Source organism: Microtus oregoni, unplaced genomic scaffold (assembly GCF_018167655.1).
Source record: "Microtus oregoni isolate MIOR12 unplaced genomic scaffold, Mior012 000030F_ref0000283, whole genome shotgun sequence".
In the NCBI taxonomy this organism is placed as follows: Eukaryota; Metazoa; Chordata; class Mammalia; order Rodentia; family Cricetidae; genus Microtus; species Microtus oregoni.
The window spans coordinates 7,005,097-7,032,062 of record NW_024543089.1 but is presented as its reverse complement, the minus strand read 5'-3'; positions in this window follow the sequence as shown (position 1 = coordinate 7,032,062).

Below are 26,966 nucleotides of genomic sequence, written 5' to 3'. Positions count from 1 at the left end.
CAATATGGCAAAAAAGAGTGGAGAGCACTTTTTTCTGTGAAGAGATGTTCTATGGTGCCATCTATCATTTCCCCTCACAGTTACTGTCTAGACAATCTCAGCATGTCTATCACAATGAACAGAAACTACAAAATAGAGCTTTTCTAGGAAGTTGTGAAATATGATAGCAATACTTTATGAATAAAGAGGCACTGGGATTACAGATACACCTGTAATCCTATTATGTATGTATAATTTTAATTAATCAATAATTACCAGGATAACTCAGGAACTATAAATGAATTTTAAAAGTCGTATGCTACATTTTAATCTATATCATAGAAATAAATTTACCACTAAGATAGTGATTCTTGTTTTTCTGAACAAATATCCTAGAATTGAATTCACAACGTAAAAATTAGTTCCTTTCAATACACATAAAATCAAAAATTTTGTTTTAAGATATTAACTTCAAAGTATGAGGACACAGTTACAAAAGATGATAAAATTTTGACTGAACTAAATAAACTCTTGATTCTATAATAAAGCGTTTGTTTTAAAAATAATCTTTTGTTCATTTTTAATGTTCACATATACTGTTGTAAGGAGCTGCGGTGGGCTGTGTTCCCGCCCAGCTCCGCACGGCTAGCTTTACCCAAAATAATTACACGGAAACTGTATTCTTTTAAACAATGCCTGGACCATTAGTTCCAGCCTGTTATTGGCTAGCTCTTACATATCGATCTAACCCATTTCTAATATTCTGTGTAGCACCACGAGCTGGCTTACCAGGGAAGATCTTAACCTGCGTCTGTGTTGGGTGGGAGAATAATGGCAACTGCCCATTGTCTTCTTCCCAGCATTATGTTCTGTCTACTCTGCCTACCTAACTTTCTGTTCTATCAAAGGGCCAAGGCAGTTTCTTTATTTAACCAATGAAATTCACACAAAACAGAAGACTCTCTCCCATCAATATACCTCTTTGGGAAAGATTCTTTATTTCCCAACTTAAAATTTTTATATATCCATTTGAAATCTAGCAATGAGCTTATAAAGTAGAAACTTCTCTATATAAGATATTGTAAGATACATTTTATAATATTTATTGTCTAACATTTACTCATACAATATTGAGAAAACTCACTGAATAATCTTTACCTACAGCCTAAACTATAATCAATTAATTATCAACACGATAGTGATATTATGTTAATATATTGTCATATGGTATTGAAAATGCCCAAAATGATGATTGCACTGTATTATATTCATGTAAGAAAAGATTTGCACTATAAATCACCAATCTTAGCTTCTATGTTGCATTACCCATTCAATTTCTCAGAAACTCAGAACTTTCTGAGGGCTAAATGGAGTCAATATCACCTGTTCTTTTCCACATCAAAACAAAGGCAGTATGTTAAGTGAACACATTTTTAAATTGCTTAGAAAGTAAGTGTTGCTAAAAATCAATCTTAAAGCCTTTATATTAGATTTGTGAAATATATATTGACGTTGTTAGTCAGGCATAAAGAAATACAAAATGAAAACCCTTGAAGTTCGTCTTTTCCTCGTCTTATTTAAAGATATTCATGCATTTTTTTAGTCTATTTTATGTCTCCTTATAATATAAGACATTCCTTGTAAAGTGAATTTCAATCTGTTTGTAAATTTTATGAAGGATGAATATAAAGAAAGGAATGATTCTTAATCTCCTAAATATCATATCACATATTGTGTGATCAGAATCTAACCCAATATATTTTTCTTAATTGTTGTATCCAATGGAAAGCACACAACAAATAATTAAAGAGCAATGATTTAATGAACTCAGAACATTATTTTGATTTGGTTTCTCTTATTTCTGTGAGAGTTATGCTTTCAAATGAAAGTGTAATAGCTTGACCTGCTTTGCTATAAAGCAATAAAATATTTTGGTAGAATGCTTGTATTTAAATATTAAATGTGCATTCCCATTGATACAACATATCAGGCATAAGAAAATTTCTCTTATAAGGACCCAAATGGATCCTAAATGTCTTGTGGTCCACAGAGGTCTTGCTTTGGTTTTCCAGCTTTAGTACTGAAATTGGTAGGCAAATAAGAAAATATGTGAGCAAAACTGCCTTGTGGACTTTCATTAAAATGTGGTTTCTGAAACAAGCTTCAGGACAGATTTGGTTCTTTGAATGACGTTTTTAGATTTAAGATCCTTTACCCAGGGATAGATATACATTGTATGTGTTGGTGCACATGTGTTTATGTGTGCCTGTGTGTGTGTGTGTGTGTGTGTGTGTGTGTGTTTGTGTATTCAATGTGTGTGTGTGTGTGTGTGTGTGTGTGTATACTCCTTTATATATGCAGGCAAACATATGTTGCAACATGCATGCATATAGAGGTCAGAAGAATATCTCAGGTACTGTGTCCTTGTCTTCTGCCTCAGTTGAGGTAGGAATTCTTATTCATTATTGCTTATCTATGCTAATTTGGCTGCAAATCTAAAGACACCATACTGTCCCCATTTCTAAATTTTTCTTAAGAAAATTGAAATTACTGCCATGTCCCATCTGCAACAATAATGGGTTTTGTTTATATGAACTCAGGTGCAGTTACACAGTAAGTTTATCACTTTTTACAAAGTGCTATGGATTTCTTCCTCCTGGACAATGTAATTTCCACTTTTGTATGATACCTTTGACACGAAAACAGTGATGGCCACTACCGTAAGTCCCATTCATTAGATTTCTATTAGCCATCATTTCAATTTTGTTTCTATTTCATATCATTATTTTAAAGACAGGGATATGAGAGCAATTGCTGTTATAAATGTGCAATCTGTATTAATTGTAGTATATGTTTAAAATACATGAGAAGAAAACAGTAAAATGACATAAAGGCAAGTATTTCAAATATGATTAAAACAGATATGAGAAGACTTTTACAAAGAAACATACTTAGTTTATAAAGATGAAAAATTCACCAAATTCTATTTATTATTCTCATTCTGAGCACTTTCTATTGTTCTAAAACTTTTACTATAATATCTCATCAGAGTTCAGGAGTTTCACTAAATACTCAGAGACAGAGACCCACATTGGAGCACTGGACAGAAATCTCAAGGTCCGAATCAGGAGCAAAAGGAGAGAGAGCATGAGCAAGGAACTCAGGACCACGAGGGGTGCACCCACACACTGAGACAATGGGGATGTTCTATCGGGAACTCACTAAGGTCAGCTGGACTGGGTCTGAAAAAGCATGGGATAAAACTGACTCGCTGAACATAGCAGACAATAAGGACTGCTGAGAAGTAAAGAACAATGGCAATGAGTTTTTGATCCTACTGCATGTACTGGCTTTGTGGGAGCCTAGGCAGTTTGGATGCTCACCTTATTAGACCTGGAAGGAGGTGGGAGGTCCTTGGACTTCCCACAGTGCAGGGAACCCTGACTGCTCTTTGGTCTGATGAGGGAGGGGGAGTTGACTGGGGGAGGGGAAGAAATGAGACAGAAATCTTTAATAAATAAATAAATAAGCAAATCAGATTATAAAAACTGATGTATTTATCTTTCAACATTACCTGAATGAAAATATTGAAGTCTTTATTTTAATTTAAATAAAATTATTATTTTTTATTTTTTTGAAACAGGATGTCATAAAAAACTTGGACTACTACTAGTTACTCTATAAGCTGGTCAATGAGTTTCACTCTGACCTAGATTCTCCTGTCACCTCACAGTGCTAAGATTAAACAGTATAATCTGCCTATACAACCATTCCTGAATTTTCTTTTACATAAGTGTCAGGTATCTAACTGTATGTCCTCTTGTTTATGGATTAAGCATTTAAAGCAATGATCCGTCTCTCCAGCTCAACTTTTCACAGACCTACTCAGACATATAGTTGTCAAAGCAAGATAATGTATATATTAAGAGGTATGCTTCCACTGAGTTCCTGGGAATAAATGTGTACAAATGTATTTGTGGGAAAAATTACATTTGGTTTATTCACCTGATATATGGGTAGAAGAAAGTCTATCAGCATATAAAATTAACACTGGTGAATATGACATGCGAAACACTAATTTTATGATCACACAAATGTACTTATTTATTTAAAGATTAATTAATTATGTATACAGTATTCTCAGTATTCTGTCTGCATGCATGCCTGCAGGCCAGAAGAGGGCACCAGATCTCATTACAGATGGTTGTGAACAAATACGTGGTTACTGGAAATTGAACTCAGGACCTTGGAGGAGCAGGCAGTGCTCTTAACCGCTGAGCCATCTCTCCAGCCCCATGATCACATGAATTTAATGGTCATATATAGATTGTTTGATTTGATAAGTCCAGTAATTAATGAAATCAGAGTTATGAAAGATAAATGTTATATATTCCTGACAGTTTCTAGATTTTAGTCATTAGTTTCAGAAAAAAGGAGACAAATCATGAATAATCAATTTATAACTGATGTTGGAGATTAGAGGCAACAGAGAATACATGACTGGCAGCATCAAAACTCACAGTACTAATTATAATTAGTGACATTATTGCTATTGCTCCTTCAATAAAATAAAATGGACAACTAGGGAATACTATCAGTTCATCATTTTGGTGTGCTCAAAAATCAACATTATCCCTTTCTGTAGGTTATCATTTTGACTTGTTGACCAACCATATCCTTTGATTTACAGAAGCTTTTCAGTTTCAGAAGGACCCATTTATTAATTGTTTCTCTCAGTGTCTATGCTGCTGTGGTTATATTTAGGAAGTGGTCTCCTGTGCCAATGTGTTTAAGTGTACTTCCCAATTTCTTTTCTATAAAATTTAGTGTTGCTGACTTTATGTTGAGGTCTTTGATCCATTTGGACTTGAGTTTTGTGCATGGTGATAGATATGGTTCTATTTTCATTCTTCTACATGTTGATATACAGTTATGCCAGCACCATTTGTTAAATATGCTTTCCTTTATACATTTGATATTTTTTGTCACTTTGTCAAAAATCATGTGTTTGAAGGTGTGCGGATTAATATCCGGGTTTCTATTCAGTTCCATTGGTCTTCATGTCTGTTCTTTTTTTTTAAATTTATTTATTTATTAAAGATTTCTGTCTCTTCCCCGCCAATGCCTCCCATTTCCCTCCCCCTCCCCCAATTAAGTCACCCCCCCCCTCAGCCCGAAAAGCAATCAGGGTTCCCTGTCCTGTGGGAAGTCCAAGGAACCCCCACCTCCATCCAGGTGTAGTAAGTTGAGATCCAAACTGCCTAGGCTCCCACAAAGCATGAAGTAGGATCAGAAACCATTGCCATTGTTCTTGAGTTCTCAGTAGTCCTCATTGTCCGCTATGTTCAGAGAGTCTGGTTTTATCCCAGGCTTTTCCAGACCCAGGCCAGCTGGTCTTGGTGAGTTCCCAGTAGAACATCCCCATTGTCTCAGGGTGTGGGTGCACCCCTCGCGGTCCTGAGTTCCTTGCTTGTGCTTTCTCTCCTTCTGCTCCTGATTTGGACCTTGAGATTTCAGTCCTGTGCTCCATTGTGGGTCTCTGTCTCTGTCTCCTTTCATCACTCGCTGACGGTTAATATTCAGGAGGAAGCCTATATGTTTTTCTTTGGGTTTTCCTTATTTAGCTTCTCTAGGATCACTAATTATAGGCTCAATGTCTTTGGTTTATGGCTAGAAACCAAATATGAGTGAGTACATCCCATGTTCCTCTATTGGGTCTGGCTTACCTCACTCAGGATAATGTTTTCTATTTCCATCCATTTGCATGCAAAATTCAAGAAGTCCTTGTTTTTTATTGCCGAGTAGTACTCTAATATGTATATATTCCATATTTTCTTCATCCATTCTTCCATTGAAGGACATCTAAGTTGTTTACAGGTTCTGGCTATCAAAAACAATGCTGCTATGAACATCGTAGAGCATATACTTTTGTTGTATGATAAGGCCTCTCTTGGGTATATTCCCAAGAGTGGTATTGCTGGGTCCAGGGGTAGGTTGATCCCGAATTTCCTAAGAAACCGCCATACTGCTTTCCAAAGTGGTTGCACAAGTTTGCATTCCCACCAGCAATGGATGAGTGTACCCGTTCTTCCACAACCTCTCCAGCAAAGGCTATCATTGGTGTTTTTGATTTTAGCCATTCTGACAGGTGTAAGATGGTATCTTAAAGTTGTCTTGATTTGCATTTCCCTGATCGCTAAGGAAGTTGAGCATGACCTTAAGTGTCTTTTGGCCATTTGAAGTTCTTCTTTTGAGAATTCTCTGTTCAGCTCAATGCCTCATTTTATAATTGGGTTGGTTAGCCTTTTACGGTCTAGTTTCCTGAGATCTTTATATATTTTGGAGATCAGACCTTTTTCAGTTGTGGGGTTGGTGAAGATCTTCTCCCAGTAAGTGGGTTGCCTTTGTGTCTTAGCGACAGTGTCCTTTGCTTTTCAGAAGCTTCTCAGTCTCAGGAGGTCCCATTTATTCAATGAGGTCCTTAATGTCTGTGCAGCTGCGATTATACGTAAGAAGTGGTCTCCTGTGCCCATTTGTTGTAGAGTATTTCCCACTTTCTCTTCTATCAGGTTCAGTGTGTTCAGACTGATATTGAGGTCTTTAATTCATTTGGACTTGAGTTTTGTGCATGGTGATAGATATGGATCTATTTTCATTTTTCTACAGGTTGACATCCAGTTTTGCCAGCACAATTTGTTGAAGATGCTCTCTTTTTTCCATTGTATACTTTTAGCTCCTTTATCGAAAATCAGGTGTTCATAGGTTTGTGGGTTAAAGTCTGGGTCTTCTATTCGATTCCATTGGTCGACTTCTCTGTTTTTATGCCAATACCAAGCTGTTTTCAATACTGTAGCTCTGTAGTAGAGTTTTAAGTCAGGGATGGTAATGCCTCCAAACGCTCCTTTGTTGTATAAGATTATTTTGGCTATCCTGAGCTTTTTTTGTTTTTCCATATAAAGTTGATTATTGTATTCTCCAGATCTGTGAAGAATTTTGATGGGATTTTGATGGGGATTGCATTGAATCTATAGATTGCTTTTGGTAGAATTGCCATTTTTAATATGTTGATCCTCCCAATCCAGGAGCAAGGAAGATCTTTCCATTTTCTGGTGTCCTCTTCAATTTCTTTCTTCAAAGACTTATAGTTCTTGTCAAATAGATCTTTCACATCCTTGGTCAGAGTTACCCCAAGATATTTTACGCTATTTGTGGCTATCGTGAAAGGTGATGCTTCTCTAATTTCCCTCTCTGTTTCCTTATCCTTAGTGTATAGGAAGGCCACTGATTTTTTGGAGTTGATCTTGTATCCTGCCACATTACTTAAGGTGTTTATCAGCTGTAGGAGTTCTTTGGTAGATTTTTTGTAGTCGCTTATGTATACTATCATATCATCTGCAAATAACGAGAGCTTAACTTCTTCTTTTCGATATGAATCCCCTTGATCCCTTTATGTTGTCTTATTGTTATTGCTAGAACTTCAAGCACTATATTGAAGAGGTATGGAGGGAGTGGATATCCTTGTCATGTTCCTGATTTTAGTGGGATGGCTTTGAGTTTTTCTCCATTTAATTTAATGTTAGCCGACGGCTTGCTGTAAATAGCTTTTTATTATATTTAGGTATGACCCTTGTATCACTAATCTCTCCAAGACTTTTATCATAAAGGGTTGTTGAATTTTGTCAAATGCTTTTTCAACATCTAATGAAATGATCATATGGTTTTTTTTCTTTCAGTTTATTTATATGCTGGATTACATTGATAGATTTGCATATGTTGAAAGAGCCCTGCGTCTCTGGAATGAAGCCTACTTGATCATAATGGATAATATTTCTAATGTGTTCTTGGATTCAGTTTGCCAGTATTTTATTGAGAATTTTTGCGTCGATATTCATGAGTGAGATAGGCCTGTAATTTTCTTTCTTGGTTGGGTCTTTGTGTGGTTTTGGTATCAGGGTAACTGTAGCTTCATAAAAGGAATTTGTCAATGACTCTTCTGTTTCTATATTGTGAAATACATTAAGGAATATAGGTATTAGCTCTTCTTGGAAGTTCTGGTAGAATTCTGTATTGAAACCATCTGGTCCTGGGCTTTTTTTGGAAGGTAGATTTTTGATAACGGTTTCTAGTTCTTCGGGACTAACAGGTCTATTTAGATCGTTCACCTGGTTTTGGTTTAGCTTTGGTATGTGGCACTTATTTAAAAAAAATGTCCATTTCTTTTTTATTTTCTAGTTTTGTGGCATATAGGCTTTTGTAGTAAGATCTACTTAGTCTCTGAATTTCCTCTGTGTCTGTGGTTATGTCCCCCTTTTCATTTCTGATCTTATTTATTTGCGTGTTCTCTCTCTGTCGTTCAATTAGTTTGGATAGGGGTTTGTCAATCTTGTTGATTTTCTCTAAGAACCAACTTTTTGTTTCATTGATTCTTTGGACTGTTTTCTGTGTTTCTATTTTGTTGATTTTTGCCCTCAGTTTGATTATTTCCAGTCTTCTACTCCTCCTGGGCGTGTCTGCTTCATTTTTTTCTAAAGCTTTCAGGTGTGCTGTTAAGTCTCCAATGTATGCTTTCTCTGTTTTCTTTAAGTGGGCACTTAGTGCTATGAACTTTCCTCTTAGCACTGCTTTCATAGTGTCCCATAGGTTTGAGTATGTTGTCCCTTTATTTTCTTTAAATTCAAGGAAGACTTTAATTTCTTTCTTGATTTCTTCCTTGACCCAGGTGTGGTTCAGTAGTTTACTGTTCAGTTTCCATGAGTTTGTCGGCTTTCTGGAGGTAGGATTGTTGTTGAATTCTAACTTTAATCCGTGGTGATCTGATAGGACACAGGTGGACACTGATTTTTTTTTTTTTATCTGTGGAGGTTTCCTTTGTTTCCGAGTATGTGGTCAATTTTTGAGAAGGTTCCATGGGCTGCAGAGAAGAATGTATATTCTTTCCTATTTGGGCGGAATGTTCTATAGATGTCTGTTAAGTCCATTTGCTTCATTATCCTCCAGTAGTTCTCTTACTTCTCTATTAGGTTTCTGTCTGATTGACCTGTCCATTGCTGAGAGAGGAGTGTTGAAGTCTCCTACTACTAGTGTGTGTGGTTTGATGTCTGCCTTGAGTTTTAGTAATATTCCTTTTACATATGTGGGTGCTTTTATATTAGGGGCATAAATATTCAGGATTGAGACGTCATCCTGACAAATTGTTACTGTTATGAGTATAAAGTGTCCCTCTTGATCTCTTCTGATTGATTTTAGTTTGAAGTCAGTTTTGTTAGAAATTAATATGGCCACACCTGCTTTTTTCTTAGGACCATTTGCTTGAAAGACCTTTTCCCAACCCTTTACTCTGAGTAGATGCCTGTCTTTGTGGTTGAGATGTGTTTCTTGCAAACAGCAGAATGTTGGATCCTGTTTTCGTATCCAATCTCTTAGCCTGTGCCTTTTTATAGGTGAATTGAGACCATTAATATTAAGTGATATTAATGACCAGTGGTTGTTTATGCCGGATATTCTTATTGTTTTGGAAGTAGAATTTGTGTGTCTCCCTTCTTTGAGTTGTGCTAGTGAAGGGTCGCTAGATGCCTAAGTTCTTGTAGGCAGTGTTGGCGATGTTGGATTCCTTGGGTTGCGGTTTTCCTTCTATTACTTTCTGTAGGGCTGGGTTCGTGGCTACGTATTGTTTAAATTTGTTCTTATCCTGGATTGTCTTGATTTCTCCATTTATAGTGAACGAAAGCTTGGCTGGGTATAGTAGTCTGGGCTTGCATCCATGGTCTGTTAGCTTCTGCAGTACTTCTATCCAGGACCTTCTGGCTTTCATTGTTTCCATAGAGAAATCAGGTGTAAGTCTGATTGGTTTACCTTTATAAGTTACTTGGCCTGTCTCCTTTGCAGCTCTTAGTATTCTTTCTTTAACTTGTATATTTTGTGTTTTGATTATTCTATGGCGAGGGGATGTTTTCCTTTGATCCAGTCTGTTTATTGTTCCGTATGCTTCTTGAAAATTCAAAGGAATATCTTTCTTTATGTTGGAAAAGTTTTCTTCCATAATTTTGTTCAAAATATTTTCTGGGGCTTTGAGCTGTGACACTTTTCCTTCTTCTATTCCTATTGTTCTTAGATTTGGTCTTTTTATTGTGTCCCATATTTCCTGAATGTTTTGTGATGAGAATTTGCTGGCTTTGCAGTTTTCTTTGATCAGAGCATTTATTTTCTCTATGGTGTCCTCAGAATCTGAGATTCTTTCTTCTATTTCTTGTATTCTATTGATTATGCTTGTTTCTGTAGGCTCTGCTTGTTGACCTAGATTTTCCATATCCAGCTGGTCCTCACTTTGTGTTTTCTTCCTTGCTTCCATTTCAGTTTTCAATTCTTGAACTGTTTCCATTACCTGTTTGATCGTTCTTTCTTGGTTTCCCAGGGTATTATGTACGTATTTACTCATTTCTTCAAATTTTTGGTTATACTTCTCATCCATTTCTATAAGGGCATTTTTCACATGTTGTTTAAGGGATTCTACTGCTTTCATAAAGTCAATTCTTTCCACTTCTTCTGTGTTAGGGTTTGGAGACCTTCTGTTGTAAGATCATTCGGTTCTGGTGTTTTCATGTTGTTTTTCAGATTATTGGGTGAATTCTTTCCTTGGCGCCTGCCCATCTCCTCCTATCGATGCTATCTAAGGGGTCTGTTAAAACTGGTTCAGGTTTCCCTGCTGGCCAGGCGCTCCTCTTACAAAATGCCCTTGCTCTGTTTCCTGGTTCCTGCCGGGGGCCAAGTTCCCTCTCACCCCTCAGAAGGGTCTTCAGGAATAGGACCCGGCTCCTCCTTTGCCAGGGATCTCCCCAACCGAATCCTACCTCTTTGGTTTAATTGTAGTGGGGCCATCTGTTCTCGGTGTTGCGTGCGGTCCCTGCTGCCTGCTTCTGCTGCCTCTCCAGTCCCAGCCGGTTCCAGCCTGTCCCAGTCAGTCCCCACGGGCTGCGCTGGGCGTCCTCTGGCTGCCTTCCGCCGCCCGGTGATCCCGCCGCCTCTTCATGTCTGTTCTTATACCAATACCAGGCTGTTTTCAATACTGTAGCTCTGTAGTAGAGTTTGAAGTCAGCGATTGTGATGCATCCAGAAGTTCTTTTATTGCACAGGATTGTTTTGGTTATACTGTTTTTTTTTTTTGATTTTCCATACAAAGTTGAGTACCGTTATCTGAGTAGGAATGTGACAGGTAGAGCTGGAGAAATGGCTCATTGTTTTAAATGTTTGACACATAAGCAAGATAACATACAGTTAGATACCTGACACCTATTTAAAAGTAGAAAGATATGTAAAAGAAAAGTCAGATATGGCAGTATGTACCTATACTACATAATCTCAGCACTGTGATGTGACAGGAGAATCCGGGTCAGAGTTAACCTAATTGACCTGCCAATAAAACCAGTAGATAAACTCCCACCTCACTAATATACCGTGTTTCAAAAATAAAAAATAAAAGAGCAATTGGAGAAAACTCATGATATTGATATATGATATGTATACACGCTCACACATATAACCAAATAAATTTTAAAAATGGAAAAGGAATAAACATGAGATTGTGAAAGAAATCCTCATAATTTTGGATTAGAAAGACAAAGCAATATAAGTATGACATTACAAGATGTTTTATCTGAAAATCTTTAGTTCTATCTGCCAATCCAATATCAGCTAAAACAACACAGAAAAATTATAGCATATCAACACCGTGTCTAAAAACTAAAAAGAACATCATAATGGATTTTCATGCATTAAGAACAGAAAAAGTCAAATATATTACAAGTTCAAAGGATCACATTATAAAAAAATAAAAGTTTAATGTGTTTTTAATCTGAGGACACATATATACTTGATAATTTTCTGCAATTTGGGGAAATTTTTGAAAACATTCAAGTAATTAATTGTTTTCTGCATGGTTTTTATTGTCTGGTAATGAAAGAGCATATAATATATGATATTTATTTGTAAAATTATCTCAATTAAAGGCTTAAATACAATGATAGGATATATTATCTAGAACAGTTAGCAAGGTTTTAAAACTATGGAACCTGGTTTGTTACTGGTAGTCACTGTATGGCAGCACAAACTGGACTTAAGACATGAGGTTGAAACACAGGAAAAGATAGGTCTAGGAAAACTGGGGAAAGGGAGGGGTTTGACAAAAAATAAGATTGTGTGAATTTCTCCAAAAGTAATTTTAAAAGAGGGGAAAAAACTAAAAGTAAATCCTTGATAAAAATGGCTGGAAAGGAGGTTTAAATCAAGCAGCAAATATCTTATGTTCTCTAAGAAAATAATTTGTCATCATCAAATTAATTTTGTCATATCTTTTACTAAATTAGTTTTCGTGCATCAAGATTATGTTTAAAATAATCTTGGCTCACAGAAAACTTTTAGATCAAACATTTTTAGATTCTAAAGCATACAGAAAATGATGAAGTGGATGGAGATATAAATACCCACAAAGAAACTTCTAGTTGTTAAAATGAAAATGGAAACAATTTATTAAACTGTGACATCCATTTTTTGAAGAGAAACCTAAGAGCCAATTGTTTGAGATTTTATGATAGTTGAAGATTTTAAAGATCTGTTGATTTAGGGGATGTAAAAGATCTTGTGAAATATATAGTATAGTTATTTCTTAATTCAAAGAGTAGGTACAAATAAGGAGAACATAAAATGCCAAATCAAATTCAGAAAATTTAAAGGTATTTAATTAACTTACCACAAAATACTGAAGTGCATCTTGAGATTATGTTAGTAAGTTCTAATGCAACATTTGGAGGAGAGTATTTCCATTCTTCTTTAATATGTGATTTACATACATTTTGCTGGCAGTCTAATAACCAAATAAGTATATTCTATGAAATAATTTTCTTTCTTATAATATTTAATTGTTCAATGAAACTAAACATCTCATATTCCTCCTTCCTCTCCTACAGACATTCAAAAACACTTTGGAAATTTGAAATGTATCTGCTTATACCTAATTTTCTTTTTCTTGTTTTTCCAGTGTTACCTTCATCATTTCCTTCACTGGGTAGCACATGATGTGTCCTATTAAGTTTAATTGTATGTATTCCTAGAGAACACTGAAAAAAAAAGTTAAAACTTTATTCACATTGTCACACATTTTCATATAAAATTCATAATATAACACATTATTCCCTTGTATAATATAAATTTTCAGTTACACAAGTTACCAAAATTGAAGTTTAGTTGCTTTATAAAACTTTGCTATAACATACATACTCTCACTTTTTAAAAAGTATTAGCAAATAAAAACTTGTATGTGTAAATACTGTGTTTGTTTTTGTTCATCATTCATCTCAAATATCAATAGAAATTTATTTAATGCAATATGTCATCAAATCGGTATGGATGTTTCCAATAAATGTGTCAAAATGCATGACTATTTGAATTTGCCTCAGAGGAATTAGATTCCCTGATCCTTGTGTATGAAAAAAGCTCTTTCCTTTCACACATGTGTTTATTATCTCCTTTCTAATTATTTCTTCTCCATATATTACTGGTGGCAGATTTGAATAACACATATAACTAAAGAAATATGTGTAGGCAGGTGCTGCTCATTCATTTCTCAGCCACCCAGACCAATAATAACCACACAAAACTACATTAATTTCAATACTGTTTGATCAGTAGCTTAAGCATATCCCTAGCTAGCTCTTATATTAACCCATTTCTGTTATTCTGTGTATCACTTGATGACTGTGGTCTAATTATAAGGTTCCATCCTGTGTCTGGCATCACTCTCCAGGGCTACATGGCTTCTCCTTGGCTCTGCCTACTCTCTCCTCCTCTATCTGCTTGGAATTCCCCCCTGCTCTGTTCTGTGCTGCAATAGGCCCAAAGCAGATTCTTTTTTTAATTAATTTATTTATTAAAGATTTCTGTCTCTTCCCCGCCACTGCCTCCCATTTCCCTCCCCCTCCCCCAATCAAGTCCCCCTCCCTCGTCAGCCCAAAGAGCAATCAGGGTTCCCTACCCTGTGGGAAGTCCAAGGACCACCCACCTCCATCCAGGTTTAGTAAGGTGAGCATCCAAACTGCCTAGGCTCCTACAAAGCCAGTACGTGCAGTAGGATCAAAAACCCATTGTCATTGTTCTTGAGTTCTCAGTAGTCCTCATTGTCCGCTATGTTCAGCGAGTCTGGATTTATCCCAGGCTTTTTCAGACCCAGGCCAGCTGGCCTTAGTGTGTTCCCGATGGAACATCCCCATTGTTTGTAATAGCCAGAAACTGGAAACAACCTAGATACCCTTCAATGGAAGAATGGATGAAGAAAGTATGGAATATATACATATTAGCGTACTACTAAGCAGTAAAAAACAAGGACTTCTTGAATTTTGCATGCAAATGGATGGAAATAGAAAACACTACCGTGAGTGAGGTAAGCCAGACCCAAAAAAGGAACAAAGGGGTGTACTCACTCATATTTGGTTTCTAGCCATAAACAAGGGACTTTGAGCCTATAATTAGTGATCCTAGAAAAGCTAAATAAGAAGGTGAACCCAAAGACAAACATATAGGCATCCTCCTGAATATTAACCTTCATCAGGCGATGGAAGGAGACAGAGACAGAAACCCACATTGGAGCACCGGACAGAAATCTCAAGGTCCAAACCAGGAGCAGAAGAAGAGAGAGCACGAGCAAGGAACTCAGGACCGCGAGGGGTGCACCCACACACTGAGCAGATTCTTTTTTAACCAATAGTATTCACACCATACAGCGAGGAATCCCACATCAAATATGTGTGAAGCTTTGTAATAGTATGCTTTGGGTAGAATACCAAATAAGATGGAACCAAGGTACAGCGAGGCTTACTGTATTCCATACTTCTCACTGTAAAAGCTTTCAGATATCCCAAATGGAGTAAGAGGGATGTAATACATTTGCTAATGCTTTGGCAGAGGAATCCATGTGTCCATCAGTAATCAGGTCTTAAAATGAATCTCAGAGAAGAAAAACAGAAAATAGATGATTCGATTTTGATTAGCTGAGAGTAGGGCATGAAACAGGCACAATACATGGCTTATGGTAATTTAGAATCTCTGATGATGAAGCAGCAGAGTAGAAGTTGCAAGATAATAGAGAAAATCCCATATTTTGGACCTATTACAGTAAATAGCAATGAAAATTCACGATGCTATGGGCAGGACACCAACTGCAATTAATGGTGAAAAGCTACCAAGAACTGATTTAAAATAGTATCAGGCTCTGATAATGAGACCAGAAAATAATTAATACTAGAAACAATTGTGGGAAATGTGATTAATATTGATATTAAAATTGTAGTGTATTAGGCAACCTTTTTTAATATTAATTAATAAAATTGGAAAAAAAAGGTTTAATGATTCCCAATAAGGAAACGATATAAAAATATTACTGCCATATATATATATATATATATATATATATATATATATCGTGACTATGTTACTAGAATTATAGCTGAAAATTTCTGACCATGACGTTATACAATTATGAGTAATGGATTTGAGCAAATAGTTTTCCTGTACTGACTTTTGAACATAAGTCATCTAACTGAGTCCACTTCTCTCGGAGTTTTAGAGGACCTAGTTTGGCTTCCTGGAGAAATTTAAGGTCTAATTATATCTTCCTTGAGCATTATATAAAATCACTTTGATGAATAGAGGACACTTTTTCTTTCACTGTGGTTATCTTTTCAAAGGTATTAGAAATTTTAAAGAATCTGTAACAATGAAGCAGTAATTGAAACCTCAGGCTTAGAACCACCTCAGATGATTGACTATAATGAACCTTAATGGATTAACCAAAGATTGTATCACAAAGCAAAGCTACAATACTTTGAAGATCTAAAGAGAATAATAACTTAATACATTGTCGTTAGACCTGCACCCTTCTAGGTTTTAATATCTAAAAGATATGATAAAGTCATGAAAGAGGTGGTTACTTAAATTGCACCAATGCCTCCCACTCCATATATGAGATAAATGCTTTCTTTTTAATTTGTTTGAAAACACCTCACTTTTTGAATATTAGATAGCTAATGTTGCTCATAATCTTTATCTAAGTACAAAATACTTTCAGTTTTAAATGGAATCATATCTATCTAAATGCCCATACCAATGTATAAAATGAAAATTGCAATATAAAATAAGAAATTTTGTTTTTCAAAAGTTTTAGATGAGAGTTTTTTTGTGTCCTGCCTAGCACTTCATTACACCAACATACAATCTGCCCAACTCCAAAATATACTGAGAGTATAGAGTAAGGATTGCACGAGGTAGTTTTTCCTCAAAGGGCTGAAGTGCTCAAAGGTCTATTTAAATTGTTCATCTGGTCTTGATTTAATTTTTGTATATGGCACCTATCTAAAAAAAATGTCCATTTCTTTCACATTTTCCAATTTTGTGGCATACAGGCTTTTGTAGTAAGATCTAATGATTCTCCGAATTTCCTCTGTGTCTGTGGTTATGTCCCCTTTTTCATTTCTGATTTGTTAATTTGCATGTTCTCTCTCTGCTGTTTGACTAATTTGGATAGGGGTTTATCAATCTTGTTGATTTTTTCCAAGAACAAGCTTTTTATTTCATTGATTCTTTGGATTGTTTTCTGTGTTTCTATTTTGTTGATTTCAGCCCTCAGTTTGATTATTTCCAGTCTTATACTCCTCCTGGGTGAGTCTGCTTTTTTTTTTTCCCTAGAGCTTTCAGGTGTGCTGTTAAGTCTCTAATGTGTGCTTTCTCTGTTTTCTTTATGTGGGCACTTAGTGCTATGAACTTTCCTCTTAGCACCGCTTTCACAGTGTTCCATAGGTTTGGATATGTTGTGTCTTTATTTTTGTTGAATTCAAGGAAGACTTTAATTTCTTTCTTTATTTCTTCCTTGTCCCAGGGATGGTTTAGTAGTTGAATGTTCAGTTTCAATGAGTTTGTAGGCTTTCTGGGGGTAGCATTGTTGTTGAATTCTAACTTTATTCCATGGTTATCTGATAGTACACAGGTGGTTACTACAATTTTTAAATAGAAGGAACTCCAATGTTATAATTTTATATTAGTAGATTGTTGTCTTATTTATATGATATATTTGATTGTCTTTGTAACCTACATTCCAACTATTTGTTGAAAGAGAACTTTGGGAGTTTGAGAGGTTAGAGGAAGTTATAGATAATGTTGGTGGAATACACAATTAATTAGATAAAATATTTTTATTGAATATACATATGTAGACCAGACTGGCCTCGAACTCACAGAGATCCACCTGCCTCTGCCTCCCGAGTGCTGGGATTAAAGGTGTGTGCCACCACCGCCCGGCTAGAACACTCAGCTATGTCTCCAGCATCATGTCTGTCTGCATGTAGCCATCATGTTCCCATCACTATGATAAATGGATTAAACCTCTGAAACATAAGCCAAACCACAATTAAATGATTTTTTTTGTGATAATTGCTGTGGTCTTAGTCTCTTCAAATCAATAAAACACTGACTAAGGAAAAATTGATATATATATATGATATTCTTTTTTTTATTTTTTTATTTGTATTTATTATTTTTTCGGTGCTTGAGAGATTTTAATTTGTACCCTGCTCAAGATGATGGTTGATGAATGTGATTTCCCTGTTTTGTCAATCCCTTGCCATCAGGAACATGGGATGCCCATTCCTTAATACCTAAGGGAAGTATGCCCAGGTATGATATTCTTGAAATGAAGTAATGATGCTCTCCAAGTCATTAAGATTTGCTTTTGATCCTCTTCATAATAGTTACTAGGATGCTACAAGACAGTGTGGGAGACAAAACTAACACACATTACCAGGATGTAGAGTCTATAACAAGTAACTCATTTTACTATATATAAGAAAACATAATTAGTGTAATTTATATTTGACTTTTTGTTTAAATTTCATACTCTATCAATATCTTTATTTTATTTACAGTTGGTAGTTTATATAAATTATACATTATTAATAAATGCACTATCATTATTACTAATTATTTGTTCCTATAAGATTTGACAGAAGCAAATTTTGTATGATAAGAGAGGTATAGAGATTCAATTTTACTTAATGAAATATGAACAAACACAAATGATTTTCCTGGGTTAGAATAATAATGAAAAAGCCTCATCAATCTTTCTAAAATTGCCAATTTTACATTTATAACCTGAAGAATACATCCAAATATATCAGGTCAAAATTCTGAAATTCAAAGTAGAAATTCAGTAAATAACAAATGGTCATCCCAGAAATCACATACATACAAGTAATGTTATATGAACTAAGAAGATTGTTCCTATTTATTTATTAGTGATAAACATGATACAAACATAAATGTGGAGTTGTGTTTATACATGTGTGTAGCAACCAATATAGTGTCCACAGGTCATGAATCTGAATGACATCAAGAATAGATGAGGGTGGAAAATATACTATACTTTAACTTCAAAATTAAACTAAAAGTTGAAATTTTGTAGAAAGCTAAAACTTTTGAAATGCAAATTTTTACCTAAAAAAGAATATAAATTTGTATAGAGTTAATTATATGGAACAAATAGATAGAACTAAAGCCCTATCCTCAATATGGTGAGTCCAGCCAAAAGTGATGTGGGAGAATTGTCTGTAACCTGTCAATCATGTTATAAATAAACGCTGATTGGCCAGGCAGGAAATATAGGTGGGAAAACCAGACAGGAAGGAGAAATGATGTAATGAGAACAGGAGAATTCTGGGAAGGAGGAAGTTGATTCCTCGTACTCCTGCCCAGACCACAAAAGCAGCAGGATGTGATCTGCCCCACTGAAGAAAGGTACTGAGCCACATGGCTAACATAGATCAGGAAAATGGGTTAATCAAGATGTGAGAGTTAGCCAGTAAGAGGCTAGACCTAATGGGCCAATCAGCTTATAACTTATAGGGATCTATGTGTGATTTTTTTTGGAGCTAAACAGCTGGGGGTATCGGGCAGGACAAAAGTACAAGCAGTAGAATAGTAGAATAGTGCTTCTTTGGCTGAAGGTGATTAAAGACTAATTTCCAGTAAAAAATAAAAATAGAAAAGGAATACAAAGCACAGAACAAGAAGAGGAATCATGGCTGGAGAAGCGGACCTGAGTGACACCATTACTGAAATTAAGGGACATAGAGCAGAGAAAGTGATATAGAAGAGCTTCTGGATCTCGTTCAGGGACAGAAAAGCTTGCTTAGGCTCTGCTGGAATCAGGACACTTCTCTGAACTTGTTTCAGGACTCTTATTTGCTCACTGGGTTGCAGATAACCAGAGTGTAAGATAATGATTTTTGAGGTTTTTCAGCCACTAGACTACTTGCAATCCTTATGGCTTCAATAAGAATCAAATGCTCTGCTAAAAAAGAAGAAATTGCACTGTGATGTTTTCCTAAAATTTGAAGAGAAATTAAGGGCACCTTTTACAGTTGTGAATTTAATATGATACTCAAAAAGAACTGAGGTTTAACTTTTGATTCAAAGATTCAACTTATGAAAAAGAACACATAGTATAAGTTCATATTGATTGAAAACTGTTAACTGTTCTCAAATACTTAAATCTTCCTCTTAATTGTCAACCAAATTTCTAAATTTCTTTACAGCTTCTATAATTGTGTATATTATACTCATTTTTCACTTGACATTCTGGTAATTTTATTTTCAAATGTAGATCAAAATATATATTGCTCTAATTATCCATAATCGGGATACTTCATGGAAGGTTCTTTGTAGGATTTTCATGATAATTCTGCAAAATTGAAGACAGATGAGACATTTCCAAGGTAACATTTAAAATTATCACTAAATGAAATATTTTGAACTCATCTACTTGCCGAAGAAATATTTTCTTTAAAAAAATGTATAATATAAGCACCTATATTAGGGTAAACTTCACTATGAGCTGTTAGCTCTACTTGATATCACAGCAGTGCTATTATGCACATCAGAATGTTTAGAAAAGACAGTTTGTGTGTATCATTTCCTGTACACATTCACCACCACAGTTTTCCATGAACATCCATGACCCATTTAAGAAGATAGATTGAAATATACCTGGTTAAATGCAATGAGAAAATATAAAAACATAATTAGGACAATGTTTATCATTCCCTACAGTCTTATGCATGACTTGTTTTCAGGATTGTTTGCTAAGTGCTATCATACACCAGAAGAAAATTACATTAAAAATAGAGACTAAGCTAAAAAGCATGAAGTAGGGGAGAAAAAAATGCAATGAACTACAGGTGTTCATTCCTCTGTGGCAAGCTGATATTGATTTTACATTCCAACATTCATTCCTTTTGAAGTCTTAGATTTCTGGTAATAAGTGGACTTCCTGTGAGCACTTTCAACAAGACTCTTCTGGTTTGAGTACCTTACCGAGAAGGCTGCAGTGACAGAAAGTGCCAATTACAGGCACTAGAGATAAGGATGGGAAAATTAGTAAATAAATAATTGAGATATTTATTAAAATGAGCTAGAAGAAGAGAATAGATGAATAGTTTAGTGGGTGAATTTGGAGTTTTACATGCTTTTTTTTTAAAAAAAGTTTGTGATTATAAAGTAAAAACAAAAAATATAACAACAACAAATACTATAGATAATTTCATTATATACTATGTTACTAGGTATGCAAATATGTAAGCATATTCACATAAATACTTGTCACTCTATATAATATTTTCTGTCTGAACCCGTTGACACAGATAAGTTTCTTGAATCAAATAAGAAATAAATTATTTCTGTTGTTCAAATAATGGTATGAACAAAGTATATTTGTCTAATTCATCTAAAATAAATTAAAATTTGAACTGATGGGGCTACTGAGATTTTTACTAATAGCATATATTTCTCTAAAAGATGACCCAAGTTTTGTCTCCAGCACTCGTGACTGAATGGCTCACAACCTCCTTTAAGTCTAGTTCGAATAAATAAACACCCCCTTCTGGTCTTCACAGGAACCTGCATTAAAGCACACACACTCCATATATATATATACTAATATATATATTAATATAATTTAATGTATAATGCACTAACAAATAAAAATTAATTGAATTTTTATAGCTTAAGTATTTCTAAATTTTGACCATTAAATAATTAAGAAAATCATTAATACATGGAAAATATGCCTGTACCATAAGTGACAAGAAGTGTATGAAAGACATCAACATTCCAAATAAACTTGTTGGTTTTGATAAGTTAAATTTTCAGAATGATATTCAAAATAAAATGTAATTATTTACTGCTTATGAAGAAGAGAATGTGGAAGTTAACTACTCTCAGTTATATTTGAGAAGAAAGAACTTATTAGATTAAACACTAAAAATCAGGTTGTAAAGAATCCCTACAGATGCGAATGTATTCTGAGTTTAAGAAGGCGCCTCAGATTTTGGATAAAATCATGCTGGGCTTGAAAGATCCTTTGTAAATGCACCACAGTGTGATATCTCTTAAAAATGTCTAGGACAGGGAATTGTGATCAGATAAACAAAAGTTCCTCTGAGCATCTTACAGAAATATCTTACAAAAACTATTGTTGTGAGATTCTTAAGCTCCTGTGATAAAATCTCATTATTTCTTTTCAATATCATGAATTTTTAGGTGGAGAGAATATAAATACATATGAAGACACACAAAGGCCAAAATATAGTTTGATCTTAGACAGAAAGTCTCATCAATAGCGCTAAATGAAACCAAGGATTTCACAGTGAAGAGTAAAATTAGCTTAGTTTTATGGTCTGAATATAAAGTGTCCAGACTGACACTAGTCTTGAAAACCTGGTCTCCACCATCTGGCTTTATGTTTAGAAGTGCCTAAAATTTGGGGTATAGGTTCAAATATATTACTATATTTGTTCTTCATTATAGCTGTCTGTTCTTTGCATTTCTTTATCCTTTGTAAGCATTTGAACTCCTTGTAGATTTCTGTAGTAGTCAGTTTAACAGAAAAGCATCTTTAATGAGGAGTGAAAGTTACACTTATATGGGCATGACTACTTAGAATGTAGTTAAAAATACCTATTAGCTTAAGAAAGGAATATCAGTAGGTTCTGCTCTAGGTCCCACAGCACCACTAACCATTAAGAAATGCCTGGGTTTACAGCACCAAGCCTGTATTTTCTCAGATTGCATTCTTGTGTGTGTTTGTGTGTGTGTGTGTGTGTGTGTGTGTACAATAAGGTGATATTTTGTTTGTGCCTTAACAAATAAAGTTTACCTGAAGATCAGAGCTAAACCAATAATTAACCATAGAAGTTAGGCAGTGGTAGCTCACACTCCAATCCCAGTACTTGGGAGTCATTCGTCATTAATCCCAAAAGTAGAGAGAAAAAGACAGGAAGGGGTATGGTTTTGGGTGGAGAGAATAATATGAAAGAGAGGAGACAGGAGCTCAAGGCATTCAGTCTGAGGACTTGTAGAGACAGAGTATTGCATTTAGCCTCAGGATTCATAGAGGCAGAATCTTGCCCCATTGGTTGTGAGGATTTTGTAGAGGTAAGAATTAGTAACAGTCTATTCTGCTTCTCTGATCATTCAGCCTTCATAATATCTGACTCGGGGTTTTTATTATTAAAACCAATTAGAACTCTTGCTAAATTAAAATAATAAAAATTATAATTAAAACAATAAAATTAAAAAGTAATAATATTAAAAATAAACAAACATAATTAAAATAATAATACTTAAGAATTGGAGAGGATCTTAGTGCAAACAGGATGAGAGGGCGGGAAACATAGTATGAATATATCATTAACATATAAAATCTCAGAAAGGCAAACTTAAAATGAAAAAAAGAAAAGAAGAAGGTACACACACATGCTGTATCTTAGTCACAACATGATGGGCTGCTGTCCTGCTTCAATGACAATGACAAATAGGGATTAAACCTCTGCTTCTAGCACATTAAATTAGTAATTTCCTATTTAAGTTGACATATTCACCATATTTATTTCAGGGCCAGATCTGAATATCAAATAGTTAAATTAGCCAAGTTGTCAGTTACTATTTTTGTTGTACAGGGCTCTATGAAGAGGAAATGACCAATTTGAATAAAGCTGATTTATGTGAAGGTTCACAATCAACTGATGACCAATTTATTGTCTATGTAATCTTATAAAATGCTGTACTAATAAAGACATGACACTATCTCTTCTACTGAAATATTTCAGTTTTTAAAAAGGCCATAAATATTATGTTTTGTTTAAATCCGTAATCATTCAATTTTAAAGAGAATCTTAAAGTAGTATTTTAGTAAGATCCTGGAATTAACTTGTTTCTGGTCACTCATTATCTCACAGATAAGTTTCACACACAGACACACATGCACAGGCATAAAGACACATACACTCAAGCATGCATGCACATATGCAGACTCACAATACATACATATATTCAAATAGTATTACCTGCTATATTCATAAGTGCTTTCCCTCAAATCCTATCAGTTTATCCATTGTACTCTTTAGTAATATTTTCTCTCAAGTAATATTTTATCTAGTCTAGATTCAGGGAGTGCTCGTTAAAAAAAGTGACACATATGCTTTTCAGCATCTTCTCTCTCTAAGACCTCAAACAGTGCTGTAAAAAGGACTTGAATGTAAGCTCCATCTGTATTATAAAATAGTTGCCTTTATAACTTGAAAAACTAAAATAAAAGGATTTAACATAATTTTTATTTTTTTATTAGTTACACAATAGCCAGAGACATTCTGATCTGTGTAATAATGGCACTTATGTTCTGGAGATAAGTAACAATTGCCTAATTGTACTTAAAAATCATCTCAAAAGGAGGGAATTTAGGTCTCTCACTATAAATTTAGTCAGCCACCTGAGGCTGATGAGTCCCAGAAACCCAGAGTAAAACCTATTGTCAACATATTTATAAATCACTCCTATCTAATTTATAAGTCATCCCTTGCCTAGATAGCTAAGCACATCCAATTATCTTGAATTATTGGCTCTATTTTAGATATCAGAGTTTTCTGACGTTTCTAACAATTAAGCACAGCCATCTTTATACTCTGTCACTGGAACATCTGAATATGCTAGTGTGGAAAATCTTAAGGGAATAAATTAATTGCAGCTAATTTCTTTCATGCAACAGGTAATTTAAATTCATAATCAAAGCCAGTAATTTTGTGACAAAGTTACTTATAATTAATGCAGTTTAGAGGACAAAAATGAATATTCCATATATACATACTTTACACAGGCATGATGGAGCAAGTAACATAATAACAAAATAAACAAAGAATGAAGTGATAGTGATTGTTTAATTACTTTGAACTGAAATGAAATATATCAAGGTGATCTGTATAGAGTGTTGCTGTTTGGCAAAGATATGGCACTCTTAGAAAGTAGAGTCTCAACGGGGGAAATTTGTTAATTGGGATAAGTAAAAGGGAGGTGCAGCTTGTTCATCCCTTCTGCCCAGCTAGTTTAGCCCCAAAATAACCACAGAGAACCTATATTAATTAAATCACTGCTTGGCCCATTAGCTCTACCTTCTTATTGGTTAACTCTTACATCTTAATTTAACCCATCTCCATTAATTTGTGCATCACCATGAGGTCATGGCCTACCAGCAAATTTCCAACAACTCTATCTCTAGCGGTGGTGGCCCCATGGCATCTCCTGACTCCTCCCTTTTTTCTCCCATCATTCCGTTTAGTTTACTCAGCCTACCTAAGTTCTGCCCTATCAACAGGCCAAGGCTGTTTCTTTATTTATTAATGGTAATCACAGCACACAGAGGGGACTCCTACATTGTAATGGTAATAGATTCATTACTTTGAACTGAAATTAAATATATCAAAGTATTCTGTCTGGAGTGTTAAATATCTACCGTATACTCATATGCCTGAATACCTCCTTTCAAGCTGATGGAACTCTTAGAAAGTAGAGTCTCAGTGGAGGGCATTGGTTAATTGGGATAAGCCTTGAAATTTTGTAGCTTGGTACCTTTTCCTACTGATTCTCTACTTTCTGAACACTGAAAAAAAAATTGACCAGTTGCTTGACTGCCACTAACATCATGTCTATACTTTTTGCTGATATATTTTCTCAGTCATGATGAAATGACATACTTGTACTCTAAGCTTAAATAAAGCCTTCCCCAAGGTGCTTCTTGGCCTCAACAAGAATAAAACAAGAAAATATATTGTGTTAAAGATATGCCTTTTATGCATATTTCTTGCCCAAAGAACTCCATGTAATTTTGTATTGTAAACATATTTTACATTATATTAGCAGTCTCAAAAACTTTTTTGTAGTTACTATCCAAAAATATATTTTCTAACTATTTACTTCATTTTTCAGAAACTTCATTGTCACTGGCTGTAAAACAAGAAGGATGTGACAATCAGGAGCTTAGTATTTGAGTATTTCTTAAATAGAAATAATTTTACTGAAAGATTTCATTCTATCTGTTTATTTTTTAATCTGTTGTGATAGCATTCTTTTGTCCTAATTTTATAATAACCTGAATTTAGGAAGAAAGAGAAAATTATCTATTACATGTTAATCAGCTTCAGAGCAACAGAGTAAAATTTATATAAACTATTTCTGTTGCCTGTATATCTTGTTTTAATATAATGAGGAACAATGAAATATGGCTTGCTATTCTTATCCATCACTGTATTATTTTGACCTTCCCTCTTGTTTTGTGTCTATCATATTTAAATTTCTTCTGGGCTAAATAGAAACATTTAAAGAAATGTTGTCCAATATTAATTTTCCTCCTTTGATTTGTATATTTACATAGAAATATAGAACACTAGATGATAGAATATTAGCGCTCCTAAATTTAAATAGTTAAACATTTGATAAATATAACAGGACAAATGATTAATTACACTAAAATGCATGGATTAATAATACCAACTAGGCCTATTTAGGTGAAGGACATCGTGATGGATAAGTAGCTCAAGGAAGTAAATACTTCACTTTCTACTCAGGATTTCCAGATGACCAGAAGCTGCTAACAGGACACAGGTGGCTGTGTTCTCAGGAGAGCATTTTATAATAGATTCTAAATGAGGAAATGGGACTCATCAGTTTTAGATACTTTTGAAATCTCACCAGTGTGAAAGCCTTCATACATCATAACTGAAATAATGGGAAGTGATTAATAAATGTCGCTGACTTAAATGAGTTGCCAGATGTATTTGACTCTCAAGTAAGCAGGAGAAAAATGTAAAACAACCTCATAAAATGAATGTGTCATAACAGTTTGTGTCAGCTTGTGTTAAAACATAGAGAAGACTCCAACTTCCAGAAGTAATAGAATTTAAGAAATTTACATTATTCATTTTGAGAGTATAAGCAATATCAATACCCTGCCATTTTAAATATGTTATTCTTCTATTTCAAAATATAAAATAACAAAATAAAAAGCATGCATGCAATATAAACAAAGATCTCACTTAAATTAGAAAAAAGCAAGCTAAAATATACATATTTTTTTCACACTCGTTAATGTGGCTAATGTGTGATACTAGATCTCATGACTCGGAGGCTGGATGTTACTCTGAGTTTGAGGCCAGACTGAACAATCTAGTAAGTTCCATTCCAGCTATAGAGTAAGATCCTCTCTTAGATAAACAAAATCTTGCTGAATAATAGATTATGAGTTCCCTAATTAATTTATATAAATAGCTGCTACTTCACTGACAAACTTTGAAAGAGAAAATACTTAAATTTCATTGGAGGAGCCATTGAACAAATCAAAGCATCTATTCTTTATTGCTGGTTCATTATAAATGCTAAATTTTATGAAATCATGGAGGCATTTGGGAGATCATAGCGACAATGCTCTCTGTTAGTTGCTGAAAACATTGGGATCTTGAAGGCTGAAAGTTATTAATGCCCAAGCTTCCTTAAGCTATTGCATCTTGGTAAAATATTCCCTTTTCTTCAGTTGTAGCTCATGTAGATGCATGCTTAGTGACACTGTTCTG